This window comes from Protopterus annectens, chromosome 11.part0 (genome assembly GCF_019279795.1).
Source record: "Protopterus annectens isolate FY-2018-M chromosome 11.part0, PAN1.0, whole genome shotgun sequence".
Lineage (NCBI taxonomy): Eukaryota > Metazoa > Chordata > Ceratodontiformes > Protopteridae > Protopterus > Protopterus annectens.
Window position 1 is genome coordinate 673,511,268 of NC_056745.1, and position 27,811 is coordinate 673,539,078.

The following is a 27,811-nucleotide window of genomic DNA, read 5'->3' on the forward strand; positions in this document are numbered from 1 at the left end:
ACCTCCTGGGTGTCTCCCCCCTTTGACCCCCTCATGCAGGTGGTAGCTAAAAAGGCATGGACGGCTCCTGATTCAGTGGACCCCACTCCCAGGAGACCCTCAAAATTCATAACGGCACCAGCAGACAAACAGTTCTTGACAAAAGGAGTCTCTGTGGATGCTATGGTAGCTGCTGCCACTAAGAAGGAACTAGCTGATCCTTCAGTACCTGTCCATCCACCTAACAAGGAATCTAGGTCCATGGACAGGTACGGGAAGCGGATGTTCTCATCAGCGACATTTGCTATGCGTTCGCTGAACTACCTGTGCCATTTTACTCGTCTTCAAAGGGACTTGATTAAAGAAGCGAGTGACATGTTGAAGGACCCTACAGCTGCGGGTTTTCAAGATAAGATGAACACTCAGCTGGCTACCCTTAACTCCATAGCCAACTCCTCCATGCGCCTCCTTTGTTATGCGGCTGACGGAGCGAGTAGGGCCGCAGGGATGGGTGTGGCCTTACGTAGGCATGCCTGGATGCGGCTATGCAATTTTGCGGACCCCTTCAAGACGTCTTTCACTAATTCCCCGTTTGATGGATCATCTCTCTTTGGTCCTCAAGTGAAAGAAACCTTGACTAGGTGCGAGACTGATGGCAAGACTCTTTCTGCCGTCGGAGTCCGTTTTTCTACTCCTTCTAGGCCTTACCCCAAAGGCCAGAAAAGTGGGAAAATGTGGTTCCGTAAACAATCTCAAGGGACTTCGCCTGACGCACAAAGTCGTTTCCCCGCCAGAGGCAGAGGCGGGAATAACAATGGTAGACGTCGCCCTCGAGGCAGGGGGGCTCCGCAGAACCAGGGCAATCGAGAAGCCTTCTCTGATAAGCCCTTTCAGCATCCCTGAGGTGTTGCCTGACTGCCCACCTTCGGAGGCAGTCGGGGGAAGATTGTCACTGTACCCAGAAGCCTGGCTATCCCTGACTCAAGACAAATGGGTACAGTCCGTCATTTTCGAAGGCTATTCTATCCCTTTTCTTCGCATTCCGAACCAATCAAAAAAATCCCTTCCAGATGTTCCACCCGCTCAAAGGAATCTAGCGGTTTTGGAAATTTCAAAGCTGCTTGCAAAAGAGCAATTCAACCAGTTCCAGCAGACCAGCAAGGATCCGGAATCTACTCAAGGTTCTTTTTAGTTCCAAAGAAAACAGGGGACTGGAGACCAATTTTGGATCTCAGTATCTTGAACAGATCAGTCAAGAAAACAAGATTTCGGATGGTCACGCTGCAGTCCATCCTTCCCCTATTGGGAAAAGGAAACTGGATGTGCTCTATAGACCTTCAGGATGCGTACTATCACATAAAAATGAACAGGCGCTCCAGAAGATTCCTCTGCTTCAGGCTGGGAACCAGTCATTTTCAATTCAGGGCCCTGCCCTTTGGTCTCACCACTGCCCCCCGGGTGTTTACCAAATGCATGGCAGTGGTAGCTTCTCACCTGAGACGACAAGGATTCCAGGTGTTTCCATATTTGGACGACTGGCTCCTCACAGCTCCCGCCAAGCATCTCCTTCTGATGGCCAGGGATTACACCTTTCGCATTTGTCAAAAGTTAGGCATTTCAGTAAATTGCGAAAAGTCTGTTTTGTCTCCTTGTCGTACTATTACCTTCATAGGCGCAAATCTAGACACAGTAGACATGTCTGCGAGACTAACAGATCAGAGAATAACAGACATACACAAACTGGTCTCACTCCTTTTCAACAACAACAGAATCAAAGCCAGGTTAGTGCTGAAAGTGTTGGGAATTATGGCGGCCATACCTCTGCTTCCATTAGCCAGATTCCACATGCGAATCCTTCAATGGATGCTCTTTACACAATGGTCATACCAGCAACTTCCAATGTCCCACACCATTATGATCACGCAGGCGTGCAGAAATCATCTCATGTGGTGGATGTCTTCCCCTCAGCTCTTGTTGGGAAGACCCTTTGTTCCACCCCCTCCAGTTGCTACTCTGACAACGGACGCCTCCCTGATCGGGTGGGGGGGGGGGCATTATCAGGGCAGGACGGTCCAGGGCACATGGCAACCAAACGAATGCCACTTGCACATAAATGTTCTGGAGATGAGAGCAGTGCTTTTAGCGTTGCAAGCCCTTCAAGACTCTCTTCCCTTGGGAACGATTGCAATCCAGACAGACAATATGTCTGTAGTGTGGTACATCAACAAACAAGGCGGAACCAGGTCCTACCCCCTGTGTCGAGAAGCACTCAGATTGTGGCAATGGGCGATTTCTTCTCAGCGGTTTCTGATAGCAACGCACATCCCCGGGAAGTCCAATCAAATCGCGGAGAAGTTGAGCAGAGCTATCCTCATGCCTCACGAGTGGTCTCTGAAAGACTCTGTTGTGAGAGAAATTTTCCTCAAGTGGGGTCAGCCTTGCTGCGATCTTTTGCTACTCCCAAAACAGCAAGTGCAGAGATTATTTCACTCTATTCCCTTTACCAGGCCAACCCAGCAGAGACGCTCTAGTCCAAGTTTGGCCCGGGACTTCTGTATGCATTTCCTCCTTCCCACTAATCTCTCAAGTGATACAGAAAGCTATCGCTCAGAAGGCCTCATTGATCCTCATTGCTCCTTACTGGCCTCGACAGGTGTGGTTCCCTTTCTACATCAATTTCTATTGGGCGACCTTGGCATCTGGACCTAGTTCCAGATCTTTTGATCCATCAGTCGGGTAAGTTACATCGCTCTCCCTCTCTGAACCTCACTGCTTGGTTCCTCCAGTTCCAACCTTAGCCAGGCTTCCTCAATTATCTCACTCCGTTCGAGATATTTTGATAGCTTCCCATAAATCTTCCACTCGGAAGATTTATTTGAGTAAGTGGGAACGCTTCACATATTGGGCTCAAGGAAGGGACATAGATCCTTTCACTGCTTCCATCCAAATAGTCCTTGATTTTCTAGCTGAACTCTTCCATGCAGGTTCATCTCCTCTACTCTTAAAGTTCAATTGGCAGCTATTTCTAACTTTCATGTGGGTATTTCTGAGTCTGCCTTAATGTCCCACAAGCTTTGAAGCCTTTTTGAAAGGAGTTTTTCTTCTCAGACCTCCTATAAGAAATCCTCCTTCTCCTTGGGACCTAAATTTAGTTCTTACTTCTTTGATTCTTCCCCCTTTCGAACCTGCAGCTTCCTGTTCTTTAAAATTGCTATCATGGAAGACTCTCTTTCTGGTAGCTATTACTTCAGCTAGAAGAGTTTCAGAACTTCAAGCACTCAGCTGTCGACCTCCTTATTTATTGTTTCATAAGGACAGGGTATCCTTACGAACGAACCCGTCCTTTTTGCCTAAGGTAGTCTCGACGTCAAATCTAAATCAAAGCATTGACCTCCCTGTCTTTTTTCCAGAATATTCCAATAGGTCTGAACAAAAATTACACTGGCTAGATGTTCATCGTCAGTTGAGGTACTATTTGGATAGAACAAAACAATTCAGAAAATCTGACCAGCTGTTTGTCTCCTATGCAGAAGGCAGAAAGGGACTTTCAGTTTCAAAGGTATCATTATCTAGATGGCTAACATCTCTGATTTCCCTTGTTTATGAAATTAGACACCAAAAGCTGCCTAACAAACCTAAGGCCCATTCCACCAGAGCTTTGGCTACTTCCATAGCCTTCCAAGACAGACTGCCTATTGACACCATTTGTGCAGCGGCTACTTGGGCTACTCCTCACACTTTCATTTCTCATTATAAGTTGGATTTAGCTTCTAGGCATAGAGCTAACTTTGGTTCCACTGTTCTCAGGAGTCTGTTCCGTTAGGCCACCGGGACAAGGTGCTAGGGCCGGTCCCATCCAGCAAGAATGAAGGCGAGATAGAGAACTTAACATATAGAACTTATGTTCTTAGCATAACGTTCCATGTTAGTTGTCTTCTCGCCTTCTTCTTGCCCCCACCCTCCTGCCCCTGGCCTGGACAGACCTAGAGGAGTTGTGATTGTGACCTCTCTTTCTACCACCTCTTTTATTAGGCATATGCTGTTGTGCATATTTCCTGGATGAGGATATAGGTCACCCTTCTTTCTCCCTGGTTAGAGGTGGACTTTGTTTATAGTTATTCTCATACTATTATAAGCTGGGGTTAGCTTACAAACGAGATCTGAGGTAACTCACGCCTAGCATTGTGGGATATAAGGGGAGCCTCGAGCCGGTGGAACCAACTCTCGAGCTTTTAGAGTGGCCGAGTCGGAGCCGAGGTCGGCTCCGAACCCATCCAGCAAGAAGAAGGCGAGAAGAAGACAACTAACATGGAACGTTATGGTAAGAACATAACTTCTATTTTACCTTTATTCACCACTTGCTAGACCATAATTGGCTGGCTTATGTTTTTTCTCTCCAAATCTAGTCCTGAACTATTTTACCTACATATCTGAAAATCTTATCTATAGTTATTCAAGATATTAACTCTAGCAATTATTTGCTGTTTTGATACGTTTCAAATGCAATTAAATACCTGTTGTATTTTTTTGCTGCTACCTTTTGATGTTATGTGATCCTATCTCGCCTACATTCTGAATGATGGGTTCGGAGCCGATCCCTCGGCTCCGACTCGGCACGCTTATGCCAAAGAGCGAAGTCTCTTATTGGCTGAGCTTACTATATCCCAGGATGCACCACTACCAGTCCCCCAGATCTCGTTTGCCGCTTCCCTGCGAAGACGTGGTCTCGAGCTGGCTGGGCTAAGTAGTTTATTAAACTAACTTTTCTGTCAGTTTTTTGCTGTTTTTGCTCACAAAAGCTGTTTTAACGGCTATCGCTAACTTTGTGTACGATTTGGATTTGAATTGTGTGTGATTGGGTTCAGTTTGTTTTCGGCCCCCCCTCCATCCAGGGCCTTCCCGGACTGTTAACCTTTATACTTACAGGGTCTCTAGTAATTATACAAATTGGTTAGAGTTACCTGTTCTTTTACAGGAAGAGTTGGCATTAATTATTACTGTAAGCTTTAATTTATCAGCAGTAAAAATTTAGTGTACTTTCCTGTCAGAGTGACTAGATTTGTGTATCAACATGTCTCAAACCCTAGGCCTTCGGGCTTTAAAAATGTTAAATGTGGGTTTAAAATGTCTATCACAGACGATCATTCGCTCTGTGTATATTGTCTCGGGGCAAAGCACTTGCAGGAGTCATGCAGTGTATGTCACGCTTTTTCCTCAAGGGTCCTCCAGGAGAGGAAAAATAAATTGATTTTAAAGGGTTAGTTAAACCCTCCTTTGAAGAAGCCTTGGCATCCTCTCCTGCTCCAACCAAAAGAAAGGGCTTGGTTCCGACCAGTCCGTCGGACCCGACTGCCAAGAAACTTAGGCAGGCCTCTCCTTGGCTCCAAAGACTTGGAGCCGAGGTTGAACGGTCTGCCTCGATGCCACCAGTATCGACTCCTCTGTCTTGAGCCGTTGGCTGGGTCATCGAGAGGCGGGTCACCTTCGTCGGCTCCACTGCTCTCGGACCCGACTAGGGTCGCCCGCTCCGACACTTCCTCCACGGCGCGAAGTCTACCTCGGCACCGATGGAATCTGCTGTGAGTATTCCCTCGGCGCCGATACTCATCGAGTCGCCTCGGGCGGTCCCCTAGCCCTTTGGGGCCGATGGAGAGGCCTTCTCGAACCCGTTCTGTTTCCTCTCGGTCTTCGAGGATGTCGGATTCTGATATCGACAGGGTGCTCCAAAGACTGTTCCAGTCCCCAGTCTTCCAAAAATTTGTTTCGGTTCCGACCCAGCTGGTTTGAGCCGATGACCGTGGCCCACCCGTTGCCATTCCTCCTCCGACCGCTTTGGCTCCGTCGGAGCAGGTGCTGTTGGAGCCGGTGGAGATTCTAGGGTCGGCTCCGACCCTTACTCCAACCCGGGCCTTCGGGTCCGAGTTTAGTACGCGGACTTCTTCGGCTGGACCGGGGTGATGTTTGGGACCTATGCTTTCGGTTCCGAGCCTCCCCTCGGTGCTTCGGCTGCGGGACTCCCGTCGGCTATCACGGCTCGAGTCCGGACACTCCGAGGATTCTGGGGATCCGGCCTTTAGGGCCATGAGGAGTGCCTTGGCCAAGTCCTCTTTGGCCATCTCTCCGGTTTTACCAGCACCTTCCTGGGCGTGGAGACTGGGTCTTTGGCAGTTCCCCTGTCCGTAGCCAGCGGAGCCCGAGGCCTGAGGTTACCCCAGTGGGGTTCCCCTCCTCCTGAGGGTTCTTGAGTTATCTTCAGAGGAACCCCAAGGAAGAGATCGTGCAAGAGGAAGCACGTGGACTCCCCCGAGTCTATTACATCGGACACTGATATGGATGATGCGGAGGGGTCCCCGAAGTCGTCCTCGGATGATGTCTCATTTGCAGACATCTTAGAGATCCTCAAACAACGAGGCGGCTGGATATCCAAACCCCCCTCTGCTGACGAATCAGTGCTCCTCAAGGCCTTTGGGGCTCAGCCCTCCGCCTCCTGGGTGTCTCCGCCCTTCGAGCTTCTGGATTTAGTTTGTCGAAGGGCGTGGGAACATCCAGATACCGTGGAACCAGTCCCTTCTCGTCCAAATAAATTCTTATCTGCTCCCCCCGAGAAGGAGTTCCTTACTAAAGGCGTGGCTGTAGATGCCATGGTGGTGGCATCTGCTACACAACAGGACGTGGCAGAGGCTTCAACGTCTATCCATCCTCCTAATAAGGAGTCTAGGAGTATGGATAGGTACGGGAAGCGCACCCTGACTTCAGCGGCCTTTACCTTAAGGTCTCTGAACTATTTGGCACATTTTACAAGGCTTCAGAGGGATCTGGTCAAGGAGTTGTCAGATTCCCTCTCGGTAACCTACCTGAGCAGCTAGCCCAGTCGGTTAGCTCTCAGTTGGCTATCCTTACGTCAATTTCTAACTCGTCCATGAGGCTCATTTCCTATGCGGCCGAAGGGAGAGCGGCAGGCACAGGCGTGGCTCTCGTAGACAAGCCTGGCTCCGCTTGTGTCAGTTTGCGGAGGCCTTCAAGTCTTCCTTCGCCGATGCTCCTTTGATGGGTCCTCATTGTTTGGACCCAAGGTGAAAGACACCCTTACCGCTGTGAGCAAGAGGGAAAACGTTATCTGCCGTGGGGCCCGTTATTCCACTCCCTTTCGGCCTTACCCCAAGGCCAAAGGAGGGGAAAATGTGGTTCGAAAATCTCGCAAGTTTTCTCCCAACAGCAGGAAGATTCCCGTCCAGAGGCAGAGGGCGGGAAATTTTTCAGGGAGACGCCGTCCCAGAGGCGGCAGAGGGCCCCGCAATTCTGGAGACCGCGAGTCCTTTCGTGGCTCTTCAGCCTCCCACACGACATGAGGGATTGCCCGGCTGTGCTGCTCCGGAGCCAGTCGGGTGTCGTTGCCAAGCACCTAGAAGCCTGGGAGTCAATCACTCAGGACAGATGGGTGCTTCGGATCATTGCCGGAGGTTACACCATCCCATTCAAAGACTCACCCCCTCCGTCCAAGAGAATCCCGGGCCCACCACCCAGTCAAAGGGAAATAGCAGCCGCAGAAGCTTTAAAGCTGCTAGAAAAAGGAGTCATCCAACCGGTCCCCACAGACCAGATCGGATCAGGAAATTACTCCAGGTTCTTTTTAGTGCCAAAAAAGACAGGGGACCTGAGACCAATATTGGATCTCAGCAGACTGAACCAATCCGTAACGAAATCCAGATTCCGAATGGTCACGTTACAATCCATTCTCCCGTTGTTGGAGAAGGATGTTTGGATGTGCTCCATAGACCTCAAGGACGCCTATTATCACATTCCGATACATCAGGCGTCCAGAAGGTATCTGCGCTTCAGCCTGGGAGTCAGTCATTACCAATTTTGTGCTCTGCCCTTTGGTCTCACCACAGCCCCAGGGTGTTCACCAAGTGTTTGGCAGTAGTGACGGCTCACCTGAGAAGTCTTGGATTCCAAGTGTTTCCCTATCTCGACGACTGGCTCCTGACTGCCACCACCAGGCATCTACTAATGGACAACCTCAAAGCCACCATCTCCCTGGGTGTTTCCCTAGGGATTACATTCAATTGGTCAAAGTCTGTCTTGCTGCCCTCTCAACGCATAAAATTTATAGGGGCAGAGATAGACTCAAGATTGATGCGCGTCTTTCTTCCTGCCGAAAGGATCCGAGTCTTACAGGGCCAAGTTCAAGCTCTGGTCTCGAGATCCAAAGCCCCAGCCAGGATGGTCCTACAGGTTTTAGGCTCAATGTCTGCCACGGTTCTTTTAGTTCCTCTAGCAAGATTACACATGAGGATTCTTCAGTGGCTCTTGTCAACTCAATGGTCCTTTCAGGATCTTCCCCTCAATCATCACATCATGATTACAGAAATATGCAAAAGGGACCTTCGCTGGTGGCTTCAGACATCCAACTTGGATCAGGGAAAACCCTTTGTTCTCCCCCCTCCAGTAGTTACCCTGACGACAGATGCCTCCCAGATAGGGTGGGGGGGGCATTGTCTGGGCAGGCTAGTTCAGGGCTCCTGGCTTCCGGACGAAGCTCTTCTCCACATCAACGTGTTGGAGATGAGGGCTGTTCTTCTATCCCTACAGGCCTTACACAAGTTTCTTCCTCAAGGCATCATCGCCATCCACACAGACAACATGTCGGTGGTTTGGTATCTGAACAAACAAGGAGGGACCAGATCGTATCCTCTTTGCAGAGAGGCCATGAGAGTGTGGGAATGGGCTGTAGCTACCAACCGCTTCTTGGTAGCGACCCACATCCCGGAAAATCAAATGTATTGGCGGACAAATTAAGCAGGACAATTCTCTCTCCCACGAATGGTCTCTAAGCGGCAAAGTAGCAGCTCAGGTTTTCAAGAGATGGGGGCCGTGCTGCGACCTATTTGCAACGCCACAAAACACCAAGTGCCAGAAGTTTTTCTCCTTGATTCCACATCAGGAAGTACCAGCTATGGATGCTCTAGCACAACCTTGGCCAACAGGGCTACTTTATGCCTTTCCTCCAATTCCACTCCTTCCAAAAGTTATTCAAAAAGCTTCTCAACTGGGGTCTTCAATGATTCTGATTGCCCCATACTGGCCTCGTCAGATATGGTTTCCCTACCTGAAAAAGCATGCAGTGGACGATCCGTGGACCTTGGACCTGATCCCGGATTTGCTAATCCATCAGTCGGGACATTGGCATCAGTCCCTTCAATCTCTAAAATTGACAGCTTGGCTCCTCCACTTCCAACCTTAGTTAGAAGGCACACACTAGACCCGGAAGTTGTTCACATTTTATCTTCGCCCACAAACCCACCACTAACAAATTGTACCTCAGTAAGTGGAAGAGGTTTGCTATCTGGGCTCAACTCAAGGGCTTAGACCCTATCACTGCTCCTGTCCCAGAGGTTTTGAAATTCTTAACATCCCTGTTTAATCAGGGATCTTCTGTCTCAACTATTAAAGTCCAACTAGCTGCTATCTCGAAATTCCATGAATCCACGGATCCTCCTTTGATGAGCAGCAGACTATGCAAAACATTCATTAAAGGTGCCAGTCTGTTAAGACCACCAGTTTTTCATCCTGCACCTCCGTGGGATCTTGATTTGGTGCTTCGTGCATTAACATCTTCCCCTTTTGAACCGGCTGCTACATGCGAATTAAAATATCTGTCTTGGAAAACGGCATTCTTAGTGGCTATTACCTCTGCAAGGAGAGTCTCAGAGCTTCAAGCCCTGTCTATTAAACCACCGTACTTGATTTTCCACAAGGATAGAGTATCACTTAGGCCTAATCCATCCTTTGTCCCCAAAGTCTGTTCTAGTTTCTGTCTTCAACAATCTCTAGAGCTACCAGTTTTCTTTCCAAAATTCTCTAATGAAGCAGAATATACTCTCCATAAATTGGATGTTCACAGACAATTACGCTTCTATTTAGACAGGACTCAGCAACTTCGTAAGTCAGACCAGTTGTTTGTGTCCTTCTCAGATAATAAATTGGGCCAAACCATTACAAAAGCTACAATCTCAAAATGGATCAGAGATTGCATAACTCAGGCCTATTCTTCTTCGAATAAACATCTTACATCATCTGTCAAAGCTCATTCTACCAGAGCTATGGCTACTTCTATAGCCTTTCATTCCAAGCTCGCTATTTCCGAAATTTGTGCTGCGGCTACTTGGTCCAACCCGCACACTTTCATTTCCCACTACAAATTGGATGTGGCATCTAAAGGACGAGCATCATTTGGTTCCACGGTACTCAGGAGTGTTTTCCAGTGAGCCACCCAGGATTCAGGTGCTAGGGACACTGTCCCATCATTCAGAATGTAGGCGAGATAGGATCACATAACATCTTTTAGTTATGTACTCACCATAACTTCAGATGTTTGGGATCCATCTCGCTACATTCCTGATACCCACCCTCCTTCCCCCTGCCTTGCAGATCAGAAGAGATTGAACGGTTTTGAGTTCAACTGTTTTTATCTTGTTCCATCTGACGATGTTATATAAGCAGGGTATGCGTGTGTGCATGTATGCGGACAAACTAGATCTGGGGGACTGGTAGTGGTGCATCCTGGGATATAGTAAGCTCAGCCAATAAGAGACTTCGCTCTTTGGCATAAGCGTGCCGAGTCGGAGCCGAGGGATCGGCTCCGAACCCATCATTCAGAATGTAGGCGAGATGGATCCCAAACATCTGAAGTTATGGTGAGTACATAACTAAAAGTTTTCCTTCTTTTCCTTACTTTGTATGAGTATGTCTTCAAACATTTTCTATATATTATTGTGCTCTCTTACTAGTATTTTTTTTTTAGGCTAAGGTTATGTATACCCATCCTATATTGTTTCTTTTTTAGACATTGTTATTGTTAGTCGTGTTAATTGCTGGTGCTTTTCTCCCCTGGCCACCGCTGGGTAGAGCCCAGCCATCTGTCCTTAAGTTACCCCCATATTTAAGTGAAATTAAGGCAGTATAATTAATTTCTCTCCCAATACAATGTGCTCATATATGCCTGTTATGTCTGCTGTCTTACACATGTATGTACTCCACCTGCTTTATTTTTTATGGCCTTTTAAGATTTTCAGATTTATTCAGTTCTTGTGCTCTACAACAAAACACTTCCTATTTCCCTTTAAGGATACTACTCCTTACCCCCTTGTTAGACTTACTATTCTTCCTGATTCTACTCGCATGTTCACAGAAACACCGCAACAGTCACCTCTCTCTCTCGCTTTCCCCTCTATTTCTTTCCTTTCCAGCTTCATTTAACTTTTTTTTCCTCAACCCCTCCTATTTTTTCTATGGCTTCCTGCAGTCTGCCGTCTTCCTGTTTTCCATCTTCACTGCATAAACCTCATGACATTCACATCCATTTTTTCAGTGCAAATAGCTTTCAGAGCAAGTCTGACCTCTGGGAGCATTGGACACTGAGAAGCTGTATATATTAGAATTACTGAATCCTTCTTAAATTCTATATCCATACACCCTGCTTCCATTTCAGATTCCTTCCAAGCATTCCATAACTACAAACTGGGTTTTATTTTATCAGTGAAACATTCTAGCCCCCTTTCCCAGCCGCATACCCACAAGCAGAACGGGTAGTTTATGATATACTTAACTGGTAAAAACCTCAGGCTAAATATGACTGTGTAATAGTCTTCCAGCAACATCAACATTCTTTCTGTCCTTTATACTGGGTGACTTATATAAGTTACTGCATATTGTAGGTAATTTCAACTTACACTAAAGTAAGTAAACAGAAATATAACTGGGCAAAATCCTGGCCAATATGCACTTAATCAAATGTAAATGAATAAATAGCCAAGAAAGTCCAATTGAGTAGGAGTCCATTTTCCGTGGAGGCCCAGGGAGAAAAGCTTCAAAGTATTAAACATTTTAAGAACAATAATTTTAGTTTTTAAAAATAATACAAAAAAACTACAATTTAAATAATTATACCAAATTAGACATAATATGAAATCATTGGTTAAGAATAGATACAAGTTATATGAAAATGATTTAATAGTTAGACAAATTTTAGACAGTTTACAGACACATTAAAGGTGAGTTAGAATAATACAAACATGAACTGCAAGATGAAATGACAGAAAAGTAGGCTTATGGTATATTTACAGAGAAAGCCAGGGGAGATAAATTGATAGAAGTAAGTGAGTGAGTGAGTGCAAACAGGAGAATAAGGAGATGTAATGTATGAATAGGTATTTGTTCACATGTAGGGATATAGTTTATTCTGATTTTGAGAAAGAACAACAATAGCTTTTGGGTAGGAACTCTTTCAGAATTATTTTGAAGGATGGGAGGGTATTGACCTGATGGATACAGGTAAGGAGTTCCAGGCGTTGGCAAAATGCTATGGGTACAGACAATGCCCAGCAGATTTGACAGATTTGCAGACAGAAGATTTTGGTCAATAGTTCATAATGATGGACTGGGAAATGGTTATACAGAATGTTGTTTAGTACTGGACAAACATATGGATTCTAGATAATTTTATAGATGGTAAGAAGCTGTGTATATGTTAGTTGATGGGATAGTTCTAAACAATTTAGGCTTTTTAATGATATACAGTGGTGTGGAAAGGGGTATTTGCTGCAAATTTAGCACCTTTGTTATAGCATTGTTCAAATTTTGATTTTTGTGAGGCCTGAAGGTTAGTAAGGATGGGAGCACCTTAAAGAAGTGTGGGGAGAAGATAAGTAGTGGCAAGTGTAGCTTTAGTTGCATCAGTGAGAAAGTTTTTGAGTCTATAAAGCGTCCCTAGTTTTTTATTAGTTTTTCTTGCTCAATTTTGTATATGCTGGTCAAATTTAAGAACATTGTCCACTATTATCCCTAATAGTTTGCTATGAGAAGTGATTTCAGTGATTGTATTGTCAAGAGTGAGGATTTTAAATTAACTTAACCTGCTTAGATATTTCCCCACCAAATCTCATATTCTGCCATGAGTCCATGCTAACAAACTCCAAGCACAGACTGACTGCTGCAATTTTTCAGTGTCCTTGGCCAGTGTCAAATTATGAACTGTTGTCACTAGCTTCTCTGACAAAAAATGAAGTTTCCTGACTCCTTAAGTACCTGTTATGCCTTCATCCCCAGCTCTCACTGACTCTTCTCATGTAACTATTTGACAAGCAGTCAGTACTAGAACCTGTTTAAGTGGTACTGTCTTGATATACTTTTTGAAACATACTGCTTCCTGTCCTGGAGAAGTTCTTCTGGCAGGACATTTAGTCATTTAGTTTACCTCTAGTATTTTCAAGACATTTAAACCCAAAGAACAGACTGCTCAAACTACAAAGGAAATGCATTGATTCAGCCTGGATTTGCTCCATCTTATTATGGGCAAAATACAAAATCCTAACCAGAGAAGCCAAATATTGAGTTCTTTAAAATGCCTAAAGTGGCCTTTTTAAAATCACAGACATTTCTTGAGAAAGATAAATGTTTAAATTGAGGGAGCAATTAGCTAGACTCCACTTAGATGTATAGAGTCACTAGGCATGCAGTCAAGGAGACAATTGAGAAGGCAAGCCCAGTTGTTCAGTTACCCTAGAACATTGGTTAAGTGACCTGCTCAGAGTCTCTCACTAAGCAAGTGGAGGCAGAAAGACTCAAACCATGGACTACAAAAACTGCTTAACAGCTCATAGCCTTAACCCACTATACTAACTTTTATTGCTCTTATTGCTTACATTTCTGTATTTTTGTTTGTGAAATGTTTTGTATTTCACCAGGGCTGAGCCTGAAATTGATCAATAGTGCACTACCCCAGTAAACAAAAATAAATAAAATAACTGCCAGTTATTATAAATGACAATCCTGCCTCCAAATCTGATGCTGCTGTCCTACCTTTAATTTCTCAGACTCTTCCCAAACTACAGACTGGAATTCTTCCCAGGTTCATGCTAGTCCCTTTTCCTTTACCCCCTCTAACTTTATTGCTTCTTCCCTTTTTCCATTTTGTCTCCAATAGGAAAAGCCTGCTAGAGAAAGTATGTAATTACCCAAAATTGGGATAGGTGATGTAACTTCCATATATAGCAAACTGGCTGAAAGATGGAACCCACAAAGTATAAGTTGTATGCTCCTCCTCAAATTATGAAAGTGACAAGTGATATCTCTCATGGCTTGGTTCTTGGACCTCATTTGTGGCCTTTACTTCTTAGATCTTCAAGCAGAAAGTCAAGACTTCTGAATACCAAAGGTTGTATTGTAGATGACTGCAAACTGGGAGTTAAGCTCCCCTCTGACACTCAAACCCTCCAAAATGAACTCTCTCTAGTAAACCTTTGGCATACTAAAACAGGCCCAAACTAAATACTAAAAAGAGTAGTGTCTTCACTTTTGTTATACAACCTCTCTCCTCCTCATATTGTATAGACAACATGCCACTACAAATGTAGTCAGGGACCTAGAAACTTGGGTTGATAATTCCTACTGTTATAACCATCATGTGACAATGACTGTAAGGAATTCCTTTTATGTAGCAAATCTTCTCACCAAAGGAATAACTAAAGAGGTAATCACTCTCTTATAATAAGCATTGATCAGGCCAGTTATCAAGTACAATGATCCATTTGGGATGCATCTCACTAAGCATATGAAACAAAAAGAAAGACCCCTAAGGTTCCTAACCAAGAAGATCACAGACATTAAAGTCCCATCTCTTTTTTTTTTCATTGGTATGGACTTTGGAAAGGGGAATCTCTGTCTTGCCTACCATGTCATTAGAGACCCAGTTGTTTGGATTTGCTGTATCACACCAGTCCAGTGGCTCCACCACTATTAGAATCAGGGACCTAAATTTTTACCAACATATAATAAACACAGTGGAAGGACAAGTTTATTACTCAGCACCTCCCATACCTCTGGAATAAACTTCCCCTAAATGTTAGCAGTGTAACTCATTAACCTCCTGATCCCAAGTTGTTACTCTTGCTGGCTCTCTCTCTCTGAATGTAAAATTCTAACTATTGAAGTACCACTGGGATCAGTGCTGCACACTATCCTGATTGGCATTTATTTTGCAGATGTCAATATCCAATATCCCAGGAGTGTGGTTGACTAAGATTGCTAATGGCTGCAAGCTGGGCACTATTATCCACTCATTCATTATTACTTAACAGCTCCAGCAAGTGCTGGAATATGTCTGTACCGAAAATATGCCTGTACCTGCTGTACTGAAAACAGTCTCAAGCTAAATGCAAAAAAAGTGCAGCTTGGTAGCATTTGGCAAATAACTGCTCCTACCTTATACTATATGAATGGTACTTCTCTTCAAACACCGTCATAAGAGAAGTGGGTACTTAATGTAGACAATTGTCTCTCATTCTGTCATCATATTTCTACTATAGTCAAGAAATGTTTCTAATTGGCCCAGTTAATTTCCAAGAGAATATCCTTGAGATCCAAAAATGTTATCCTAGCATTGTATATTTCCCTTAGCAGACCCATCATCAAATACAGTGCTGCTTTTGGTATGTACAAATCCAAGCATCTCACTCTATTGAAAAGGTTTAAAGCTTTCTAACTAAGAAAACAAAAGGCCTTAAATCCTTCAATTATATTTATAGATTAGCACAAGCTTTGTTTTACTGATGTTACATCAGCGCAGCTGGTAGCATACTGTGTCTTGCTATTTGAGCCATGAAAGAACCAATCTTATTTGTCTTGCTATTTTTTTCACAAAACCAATGGTCCTGCAAACACCCACAATTAGGATCTAAGTCTACACCAACAAAAAACAAGACTCATTGGAGGGGATAGGTTCCTGACTCGGTATATTCCCAACCTATGGAATAAGTTACCTATACAGGTCAAAGAAAATATTACTGTTACCTTTAAGGCAGGTCTTGATGATTGTATGGGTAGACACAGATTCACACCAGGGTTATCCAGAATAGCCAAGCTCAGTTTGATAGGTGAGCACCATCCATTGAACTAATTGTTTTTTGCTGCTTTGATACCAGCGGGGGTGGAAACTTGCCCTGCTTCTCTACCCTTCCCCTAATCCAACCCACCTATACTAATTTTATACACCAAAAACTCTTCCTGTTATCTGTATAACCAACCAACTCACCCATACCTTTTCCCTCTAAACTACACAATGAACCAAAGTTTGCTGTTTCAACATATTCACACTGTCCAAACTAAATAGCCCCTCCCTAACTACACAACCCAACCAAATCTCTCAGTTTCAACCATTTCACTTTATCCAGACTAGCTACCAGCCACATATCTCGATCACTCACAAGCATCCACCTCTACTAAGAGCTCAACCTGTTGACCTACATTGCATACTGCAGTTCTGCTCACACTTAGCTTTATCATCAGCTCTCTAACTCTCCCCTACACACTAGCGACTCCCACCCATTTTTGCATTCCAATACCACCATCATCTTTTCAGAATAACCATCCATCATCAAACAAATAAGTACTCTCTTTATCCCATGCACTTCCACCACACCACCAACCACTCACATAACAATATCTATTTGACTTCTCTCAAGTTATCTAAACCCCAACTAGATTCAGTAAGCCCAACAAACCATCCCTACTCAGCTGAACACTGGCCTCCAATCCATACAAATCTCATTATCAGGAACCTTGCCTGACACCTTTAGTAACCATCTCCTCACCTATGTGATTAGAAGTAAAGGCAGTACATTAAAACAACATAACTGCATACTAACATGTTCTGTAACCAACTTTTACCCTCATATAGTCACATCTGCCCTAAAAGTAGTCAACTGGAGTGCCTTAAAAGCAATCACCCTTGTGTTTCTATTTAATACAACCTTCCTCAATATGTTAAACAGGTGCCGCTCAGAAAAAAAGGTCACACTAGATAACACCTACTACCTATGCAATCTTAAAAAAAAAGTTAAAGCAGACAAAATCAGTTACAACTTTAAGTCCCAAATCACCCACTAGAAAAATCCTATGAAGTTCTAGGGCTCCATCAAACAACTATTCAACCCAGGCTAAACTCAACAACCTAAGTATAAGAGCAATTGTCAAAATTGATTTATGTATTTCATAATTATTTCTCTGTAAGCTAGACCAGAAAACATGTTTGTATTTTGTGAGATGTGGGTACAGCTGCTGTATGTTGCAAGTTGAGATAAAAGGCACAGTCTGTCTGGTTATAAATAACGAAGTATTATAGAATATTGTTTGCCTAGGAGAAGCAGTCAGAAACATGGATAATATGTCATTTTATTTTGCCCTTATTTTCATTACAAGTTCTGTAATGAATTTGTGCAAGAAAAATTACAATTTAGTAGTTTCTGACTGTTTGCCTTATTCTTCTGTCATTTTATGAATATGAATTATGATTAGAAAAGAAAATATTCCAGAATGTGCCACATGAGCTGGCCAGTGCCTGGTTCATGTACTTAAAGTTAGTGCCTGTAGTCTGCCAGGATAGACTTGCATGATTCACATTGTGTTGTCTCAGTAGCTGTCAATTGCTACTCAGAAGAATAAATGTCTAGCCACAAAAAACTTTTCTGTCTTAGTGGTTTTTTTAATGATGGGCTGTAATAAGGAACTCGTAACACTGCCCTGATCTAAATCCTGAAAGTATAGCCATGCAATTCAACTCCCATTTCATAATCACCATTAACACATTAATCAGTCTTAATGACAATAATACAGTACACAACAGCTAATATCTACAACACAATCTCAAGACCAAAGTCAGCGCTTTTTCTCATCCCTGTCCCAATGTCCACATTAAAAAAAACTCCTCAAATTGAAATCCTCTGCCTTAGTTATTGACAACCTACCTGACAACTATATACAAATGGCTGCTGATGCCATAGCCTTCCCCATCCCCATCCTCATAAACAGATCATGTCAAAAATCCTGTGTCCCAAGCTTTTGGAAGAAATTCTATATCTTAACACTACACGAAGGTGTTAACCCCACAAAACTCTCCAACTACACAGCAATAGGAAAATCCTTCAGAAGTGCATCCATGCCTGGCAGAGGATTAAGGCTATAAGCTGTTAATGAGCCACTTCCTATGGTAGAGGATTGGTTCCTTCAGCCGTCATTTGCCTACTGTGTGACGTCATGCAGTTCTCTTAACTAGTCGGTGCTTTAGGGCAATTGGGAATTTGGACTAGACTCATTAATGATTCCCAGGACTGTATGCTCAGTAACTACCTATGAACCAACCATACTTGTTTACTTAAATATACACTAGACAACATCCTCCTCTTCCCTGCACTTCATGGCATCAGAGGACTCCATAACAATATAACTGCTCTTCTGAGTTTCATAGATAGCGTCAATCAAGTATAACTGCACTATTCCTAGATCTATCAATTACTACATCAATTAATGATGCTAGATCTATCCCACTCTTCTCTTTATTGGTTCCAAAGTTATCTCCAAAATAAGTTGCAGCAAGTTAAAATGGCAGTCAGCCTATTCTTCCTTCTGACTCGTCTCATCTGGAGTCGCATACTTGGCCCCCTCCTGCTCAACATATTTGTTAACCTACATACTGCTGCTAAGCATGCCAAACATATTTAGTACTCTGGTGATTCTACTAGTATATGGTCAGCCCTAGCCTTCCCCTACTCCAGCAGCTCACTCAAGAGTCTTTTTCTCCTCTGAAACCTGGCTAAATGATTTTAACCCCATTCTAAATGATAATAAGGCAAAGCTACCCCGTTTCACTCCTAAAACAAACACTACAGGCAAATTATACTTCAAAATTTCTTAGAAACTACCTCAATTTGTGTTTGTGTAACACCAAATTGCTTACTGTAACTGTTGATGATAATATGAAATTTGACCTGCTTATTCAGAAAGTAATCAAAAAAAAAAAAACACAAACAATTATGTCTCCTCTACAGTGTAAAATGCTTCCTCACAGAAAGCAACTGAATTACCCTTGCTTGCACATATCTTCATCCAATATGCATCTCCAGTTTTTGCCAACCTGCAGTCCACTAACTCCATCATCTTTAAACATTTAAACTGGCTCAACCTGTCACACTCTGTCATCTTGTCCCAACTTCATAGGTTCATAAGCAAGTACTAGGCTAATGGCCTTAGAGCCTTTACAAGCCTAGCCCATAGGATTGCCCTTGCATTGTGCCACCCAACGTTAGTTTCTTGTGCCTCTAAGTAGCAGAGCCACTGAAGTGATTCCCGGGGTGAATTTCCTGTTTCCCATCCTCTCATCAAGATTTCTCTTGAAGAGGGCTAGTGAGGTGCTCTGTTTGATGTGTAATGGAAGTCTGTTCCAGAGTATGGGCAGTCTCTGGGTTAAGAACTTATCCCTGCAGCATGTTCTGTTGATTGAGGTAGTAAGGTTGAGGTCTCTGGAATGTGTGGTGCTGAGGGATTGAGATTTCTTTAGATGTAGCATATCTAACAGGGCTGGGTCAGACATGGCTTTGTAAGTCAAGCATAGATTGCCTCTAAGTAGGCAATATGAGACAGAGAATAACCAGAGTTTTTTCTAGCCTTTTGATATAGGACATGTGTTTAAGGCCCAGTATCCTCTTTGTGAGGTACTTTTGTAGTCTCTCCAGTTGTTGCAGGTGTCTGGTGAGGTACATGCCAAATGGGGTATTGTACTCAATGATTGGTCTTATGAGGGAGGAGTAGAGAGAGACAATGACCTCCTTTTTCTTGGATGTGAAACCCTTAGTAATGAGATGTGCCACATAGAAGGACTTTCTGACCACAGTTGCTATGTGGTGGTCAAAGGAGAGGTTGTTATCAACCTGTGTTCCCAGATCTCTTATGATGCCTTCAGTGTGGATTGCCATTGATGTGGTAATTCATGGGAGTGAGTTTTTTCTAAACGGGATGACTACGCATTTTTTGGCATTGAGTTTAAGGTCATGGTTTTGGCACCAATTGTTGGTCTCCGTCAGGCCTTTCTGTAGGATGTCTACATCACTTGGGGAGTTAATAATGGCTCCCAGTTTGCAATCGTCTGTGAACTTGGTTAGCCAGAGACCCTTTGTGTTGGCCTGGACTTCAGAGAATTAGATGCCAAACAGGAGGGGACACAGGACTGACCCCTGTGGGACTCCACTCGTGACTGGTTGTCCGTCTGACTTGGAGTCTGCTACTTTAACACTGTGGGTTCTATCTGTGAGCCAGTTTGCCACCCACCTAGTGATATAGGGGTTGATTCCTAGTTTAGTGAGTGTATCTATGATCCCTAAGTGGGGAATGGTATTGAAGGCTTTGGCCAGATCGAGGTAGGCTGTATGAACTACCTTGCCCTCATCCACAGCTCTGGTGACTATTTTGAAGAAGTCAACCAGGTTGAGCAGGCATGATCTACCTTTCACAAAGCCAAATTGCATGGGATCTAGAGTTTGGAGATTCCCTATGTCCTTATTTATTAGGTCTATGATGATGCACTCCATAGCCTTACATATCAGACTCATCAGGCTAATGGGGCGATGGTTCCCAGGGTCTGTAGTCGCTCCCCCTTTATGCAGAGGGATGACTGTAACAGTTCGCCATTCAGCAGGGACAGAGCTTGAGGTGAGGCTGTGACTGAACAGGGCACATAGGTGAGGTACTAGTTCATTTTGTAGTTCATGTAGAACACAGCCAGGGATGTTGTCAGGTCCCATGGAAGCTGCATTCTTGGCCTTGGACAGTGCAGTTTTAACTTGTGCAGCAGTAATATTGGGTGCCTGGGATTCTATTGGTATTGTGATAGATCCCTTGGGGGGGTGTAAAGTTGGCACTGAATCTGTTGGCCAGTATATTGGCAATATCTGTTGGCTCAGTGTAAGAGGTGCTGTTGTGCAGTAGCTCGGAGCAAACCTGAGTATTGCTGTGGAGATTTTGGACATAACCATAGAAGGCTTTGTGATTATCTTTAGTATTTGCTGCAATCTTGGTTTTGTAGCTAACATTAGAGGATTTAATGAGGGATCTCAACATTTTGTTGAGGCTAATAAGGGAGTTTTTCCAGTCTTGTGACTTTGTTTTTCTGCAACAGTTTCTTTCTTCTGTTGTAGAGTTTATGACAGGGGACCACCAGATTGGCTTCCTTTTTTTGGAGGAGAGCATCTTTGTTCTGTTGCGTATGGCCAGATCCATGCATTTGTGTACGTGTTTGTATAGTGCACTGGTGTATGATTCAGCAGTTATCCACCCATTCTCCATATGCATGGGTGTCGTGAAGTTTGCCACCTCTGTTTTAGGAGTCCAAAGTTAGCTTTGGAGAAGTTTTTCACGGTGGCTACCTTTGCGGGGGGGGGGGGGATGTGGATATCCAAGGTGATTAATTTATGGTCAGATCTAACCAGAGAGGAGTTGACTATTGGTGCGGAGCAATGGCAGCCCATGTTAGTGATCCAAGAGGTCCTCCATGTCTCTTTTTATGTAGTCCAGGGAGGTATGTCTCAGGTCGTTCACAACAACATGTACAATGACAATGTCATATTTGTACTTGCCATGGGGTGACCTGAGTGCATGCGTTATGTGACGGATCCTGGCACCTGACAGACAGCTGACTGTTACCTTCTCCTTATTCAACCTAGTGAGTGGGACGTCTGTGTGCCTCACTATTGAGTCACTTATGACTAATGTATTGGGCAAGCTGTTTTGTCTTAGGGGCTTTGGGTGAGTGGCACACTGTTCAGGTGAGCTTTGTGTCTTGTGATTTGTGCCATGCTGTGATGGTCAAGTGCATTTCTGCCTTGGAGGTCTCTGCTGTTTGGGTAGATTTCTATTGAGAGCCTTTGTGAAGGTGGGTGTGTGGCTTGTGTTTTTATATGAGAACTGTGGTGGTGTTTGTTCTGGAGTGCTATGTGTTCCATGTGGTGTGGTGCAAGTGTTGACCTTCTCCTCTTGACCAGCTATCCCAGTTTTGGCTGGAGAGTGCATTGCTTCCAATTTGGATAGTGCATCTCTCGCAAGTCTGGGTGTCGGTAGGTAAGAGGAAAGGGTTGCCCATGTACATGAGGCAGTTGCATTGCCTCAGAATGCCCAGGTTCACCAGGTTAATAGGAGAAAGTGCAGGGAACTGACCTTTAGATATGCCTGGAAGGGTGGGTATTAAGTACTGAATCTGTTTCATTATAAAAAGTTTAGTGCTGGTAGCACTTGTGTGCCACAATAATTGCTACAAGAAGCCTGATAAAAGTGCTAGATGAATAAGCTAGTTTAAGTGCGAGAGGGAAGACAACTAGCAAGATCTAATGGAAAAATTGAACAGTAGACTTTCTGGCACCGATAATAGTTTACCCTAGCTTAACGGTGCTGTGCGATGTGCAAACCCATGCAAATATGGGCTTTTAAGGCAGAAAGTTAAAAGGGATAGAAATGCTGCCCAAATGGCCAATAAGCTACAATTTCTGAGCTAGAAACCACTCTTCTTGTGGCAGATAGGCTACATAGTGCTTACCACTCTCACTGATAAGCAGAAAGGCTTTCCTCTATCACAGAAAGATCTGGGGCACTCAAACTCTACAATACAGTCCAGAATATAGCAAATCTGCATCCGGACTATTCTAGTTACAGAAAAAGGTGGGAAAATGAGCAAACAAGCTAGAACTTTTTTGTTTTTTTTTTAGCTTTAGCACAGAAAATACACTTGAAATAGCAATTAAAACACTTTAAATCACAGTGCAGGTTAGCACACTTGAGTGTGTAGCTAAAACGCAGTAAATACAGTTGAAATAAATGCAATATAACAAAAAAATGACTGAAATAAAGTGCAGTAAGCAGTATATTCAAGAATAAGTTACTCACAATCTGGTTCATCATTCAGAAATATGCCCTGCCATAAGCACAATGTTCCAACTATACTCCCTTAACCACCATCTATGCTCCAGCAATGAACATCATCTCATGTTTCAGACATCCTATAAATTAGCAGGAGATGCCCTGTACTGCATCTCTCTAAGGCCATTCCTGTCAAAGTTAGGACCCTTAATAGTCCATGTATCTTTAATTCTAAACTAAAATAACTTTTCCATGATTTTTGGTTAGGTTGCTGTTAATGCCCTGGCTAATTCACCTTACACCATCACATGCAAAGTTCTAAAATTTCATTGTTGGCTACTGCCAGCTGTAAATTGATTACATTACAAATCTGCGATCTGACATCTAACAATGTATATCATCATCACCATCTTTCGGCTTTTCCCGTTAGGGGTCGCCACAGCGGATCATCTCTTTCCATTTCTTCCTATCCTCTGCATCTTGCTCTGTCACACCAGCCGCCTGCATGTCTTCTCTCACCACGTCCATAAACCTTATCTTAGGCCTTCCTCTTTTCCTCTTACCTGGCAGCTCCATCCTTAGCATCTTTTTCCCAATATACCCATCATCCCTCCTCAGCACATGTCCAAACCAATGCAATCTCGTCTCACTTGCTTTGTCTCCAAACTGTCCAACATGAGCTGACCCTCTAATATACTGATTCCTAATCCTATCCATCCTAGTCACACCGAGTGCAAAAACATCTTTAACTCTGCCACATCCAGCTCTGACTCCTGCCTTTTTGTCAATGCCACTGTCTCCAACCCATATAACATAGCTGGTCTCACTACCCTCTTGTAGACCTTCCCTTTCACTCTTACTGGTACCCGTCTGTCACAAATCAATGTATATACTTATATTATTAATATATAAAACCTCACAATATATCTATGAACATTTTGTAATCTTTACAGCTCTCAGAAACTTTACTTGTATAAAAAACTGCATGTAACTATATTGTCGTGCATGGAGTGCCCTGATTACTCTCTAGAACCGGAAAAATGATAAATCTGATATGCATTTCTGTAAGGTGAGACTCGACCACTACAGTGACTTCAGAGGTATGTAACATTTGTTACAACAATACTCCCTTGTACACACCATCTAAGTGCTGTTATGGTCCGCTATCAGGAAAAGAGCATTCCTTTACTCTCAACAGTCCTTGAATATATTTCCTCATACATCCACAAAAGTTTACAGGTGTCTGTATGCAACTTATATAAATTAAGGTAGTATTTAAAAACTGTCCCTGGCTTTTTCCTGCAATTATGTTGCTCTCGAGCTGAATTTCGAATACCATAATAACATGGTTAGCATAAGAGGCCGTAACCCTCTATATTATTAATGTTGAATTTTTTATTTGTCTTGTTATCTTCATGTAGCTCTACCCACTGCACCTCCACTGAAAATGGATTCATAACCAATGGACATTCCTGGTAAATACAAATAAAATAAAATAAAATACTCAAAAAGGGTGGCAAGAACTTTTAGGTGTGTCTACTTGAATGTGTATATAGCTAGACGTCTTATGGTCCCTGTGTTCATTTGCCTATTATTTTCCCTTATTTCTAGGTTCCTATGTCAAGAAGAAAATATCTGTTTAATTAATCTGAGTGACATTTATATACATGTAATGCATGCATTCCACTTCTAAAATTGTGATTTTTGGATCACAGATACAAGAGTTTAATTTTAAGACTGACACAATGTTGCTTTCGAGGGCTTCATGTTTTAAAGCATGTGAGAATCAGTTTATTTAGAAAGTTCCCAGCTATGTCAGTACCTGGTTATTGTACCCTAAAGTGTTTGCATTTTTTGTTTTTGTGACGCGTACGTCTCTTTTTATATGGCTTTATGAGCTGTGAAGTACTTTCCTGGAGCCAGTGTCATTTCTACGAATAAAGTTGGCAGAGTAGTGACAAAGGTTAATACTTTGAGTCAGTAAACCTTTCAGTTTCAGGCAGACTGTAGTGACTCCAGCTGTAAACTGAAACTAAACTCTGGGCATGCTGACTCATGCGTTAAGTCCCCACCCTTTATTTGTAAGAGCTTAACAAGTCAAGTACTTATTTCGTTTACGAGTTTCCCTAACTAAAGACAAACATTTGAGGACAGGAAGGTTATACTAAACAAGTAAGTCATACGAGTGTTTATGTTTTATATTTGTAAATTAATTTTTAATATCGAATTAAGTTTATGGTGCACTGTAATAGAGAACTGCCTTTAACTGGCAAGTATTTTATTCTGTGAATTACTTGTGGAATTATATTGACACGTATAGTACATTTACAATACCCTTATTGGTTGTTTAGCAAGTTCATTTGCTGTTGCTGTATTTCCGGAGAGGTGTTATTCCTGGTGCCTTATTCACTGCTCTCTTTTTTGTCACACTGAAGAACTGTACTTCAGTAAGATGTGACCCATATCCCTGGTTCTGTTGTATTTCTAATTAACACTGGGAAAATGAGGAACTAATCTGAGGTTGATAAAAAGGCATTTAAATCAAAGTAAGACAGAATCCGATGTACAGTTAAGGTTTACATCTGCTCAAGAGGAAATCAGCTGTTTTTTCAGGACAGTTCTGTTTTTTAAACAGACTGTTATATTTACAGCCCTGTCCATCATGTTTATGCTCACAACCACGCTCTGCTTAATGTTATGCTTATCCTTACGTTATCTCTTTCTCCCTCTCTCTGTTTTATATAGTAAGGTGAGTTGATAGTTATCTCTGCAAATTGTTTCCTGAAAATATGAAAACCTTCCTTTAATCAGTTTATGTTGTAAATATATAAATGTTCCAAGTTAATGGTTAAAAGCTTAAGTGCCTTTTTCTGCTAATTTTAAGTATAAGGAACAAGCAGAGAGTTCTCCATCTCCAACATTTTAAATTCAAATAGTTTATTTTGATGCATTTTGTGTGCAACACACACATACATACAGACACAGATAACTCACATTTAAGTAACTAAAACCGTTTAAAGGCAGTTAGTTTTGTTTGAGTTACAGACCACATGTTCCCTCATTTTAACTTATTCTTCAACATATCATCTCCATAACAAATTATTTAAAATAAAAATAAGGAGATATGATTATAGGTTCCAGGTTTCCAAACACATCAGATGTGCAAAGTGGGAATGAAGAGGAAACATTTCCTGAGAAGTACAGCAGTGATGAACACAGAATAATAACTGAAGAGATCAGTATCCAATATGACAGATGAATCATCTTCACAAGTAACAAATAATATTTACTTATTTCTTTGTAGTTTGATTATAACACACCCCTCAATGAGACATTCACTTAGATAGATTCATAGCTTGTTAATAGGCTAATGACTCGGGGGTCCTTTCTAAGCCTAGCCAAGTTTTCCTGAAAGCATAATGATTTCTACTGTGGCCTAATGGTTAAGGTGTTTGCCTTACAAACCCAAGGTGCAGGGTTTGAGTCTCACAAGGGATAATTGGCTAGGCTTACAATGGATTGCAAGGGTAGTTAGCCTAATACAAACCTACATGTGCATGTTCTTGCAGCAGCTGGAGAGGCCATTGCAGCAGCTGGAGAGGCCACAAAAGTTCCTCACCAAAAGGATAAAGGGTCTCAAACATCTGTCCTATGCTGCCCGACTGAAAGAACTCCAGCTCTATTCAGTCGCTTACCGCTTGCTCAGAGGTGACCTTTGCCTAACATACAAGGCCATGTCAAACCCAGATTTGATGAATATGCTTCACCTCAAAAAATCTAGATCCATCAGAGCCACAAGGGCGGGAGACTTAAACCTCGACACGGCTATTAATAGGACGTGCTGGAGGGATAGATTCATCACCCAAAGACTCCCTATGCTGTGGAATAAAATCCCGGTATATGTGAGGCAGAGCACCTCGCTGGCCTTGTTCAAGAGAAATCTTGACCAATGGATGGGAGATTGCAGATATACCCCAGGGATTACCTCAGTGTCACTGCTCAACAGAGGCACAGCAAAATAATGGGTATAGTTCCCCATACTAAAGGGGTGGCGTAAGCCACAAAACTATGGGCTAGGCTTGTAAATGCCCTCGGGCAGATAGCCTAGTATGAACCTATGAACCTATTTCCTGTATCCTAATAGCCTGTGCAATGGTTATTCCGCTGAATAAAGGTGGAACCACAACAGACCCCGAGAACCATCGCCCTATAAGCCTGACTAGCTTGGGCTGCAAGGCTATGGAGCACATCGTCATGGATCTCATTAACAGAGACATTGGGAACTTCCAAACACTGGACCCTACCCAGTTTGGCTTTATTAAGGGCAGATCATGCCTCCTAAACCTGGTGGACTTCTTTGAGACAGTTACCAAGGCTATAGCCGAGGGAAAGGTGGTCCACACAGCCTACCTAGACCTCGCAAAGGCCTTCAACACCATTCCCCATTTTGGTATTGTAGACAAGCTCACCAGCCTGAACATAAACCCCTACATCACGAGTTGGGTTGCCAACTAGCTCACGGACAGAACCCACATGGTAAGAGTTGCAGGAGCTACTGACTCTAAACTGGTTATAAGTGGCATTCCCCAAGGCTCAGTCCTAGGACCCCTCCTGTTTGGCATATACTTCTCGGAGGTACAGGCAAGCACATGAGGTCTATGGCTGACCAAGTTCGCAGACGACTGCAAACTAGGGGCAATAATTGACTCTCCAGCTGACACAGACATCCTCTAAAAGGGTCTCACTGAGACAGATACCTGGTGTCAAAACCATGGCCTCAAGCTAAATGCCAAAAAGTGCATAGTCATCCCCTTTGGAAAAAACAAAGTACGCACAAACTACCACATAGGTGGTAGCCCCATAAACATGGAAGACGTAATAAGGGATCTGAGAACCCAAGTAGATAGTAATCTCTCCTTTGATAATCACATTGCCAAAGTGGTTAGAAAATCCCTCTATGTGGCCCACCTAATCACAAAAGGGTTTGCATCCAGAGCAAAAGAGGTCATTGTGCCCCTCTACGCATCACTCATCAGACCCATCATAGAGTACAACGCCCCATTTGGGATGTACCTTACAAGACACCTGCAACAGCTGG

At 43.3% G+C, this 27,811-nt stretch overlaps 1 protein-coding gene across 3 annotated transcripts in view; it reads left to right on the forward strand.

The window, feature by feature from the left end:
* Positions 1-27,811, forward strand: part of BCL2L14 (BCL2 like 14) — a 554,792-nt gene that overhangs the window by 267,192 nt on the left and 259,789 nt on the right. The window contains exon 1 of one of the 3 annotated variants that reach the window (XM_044088126.1): positions 24,770-24,885. The exons of the other annotated variants lie outside the window; for them this stretch is intronic. The gene's annotated coding sequence lies outside the window, so the exon portion shown is untranslated. Of the gene's footprint in view, positions 1-24,769; positions 24,886-27,811 lie in introns of those variants that run through there. 3 annotated transcript variants of the gene reach the window in all.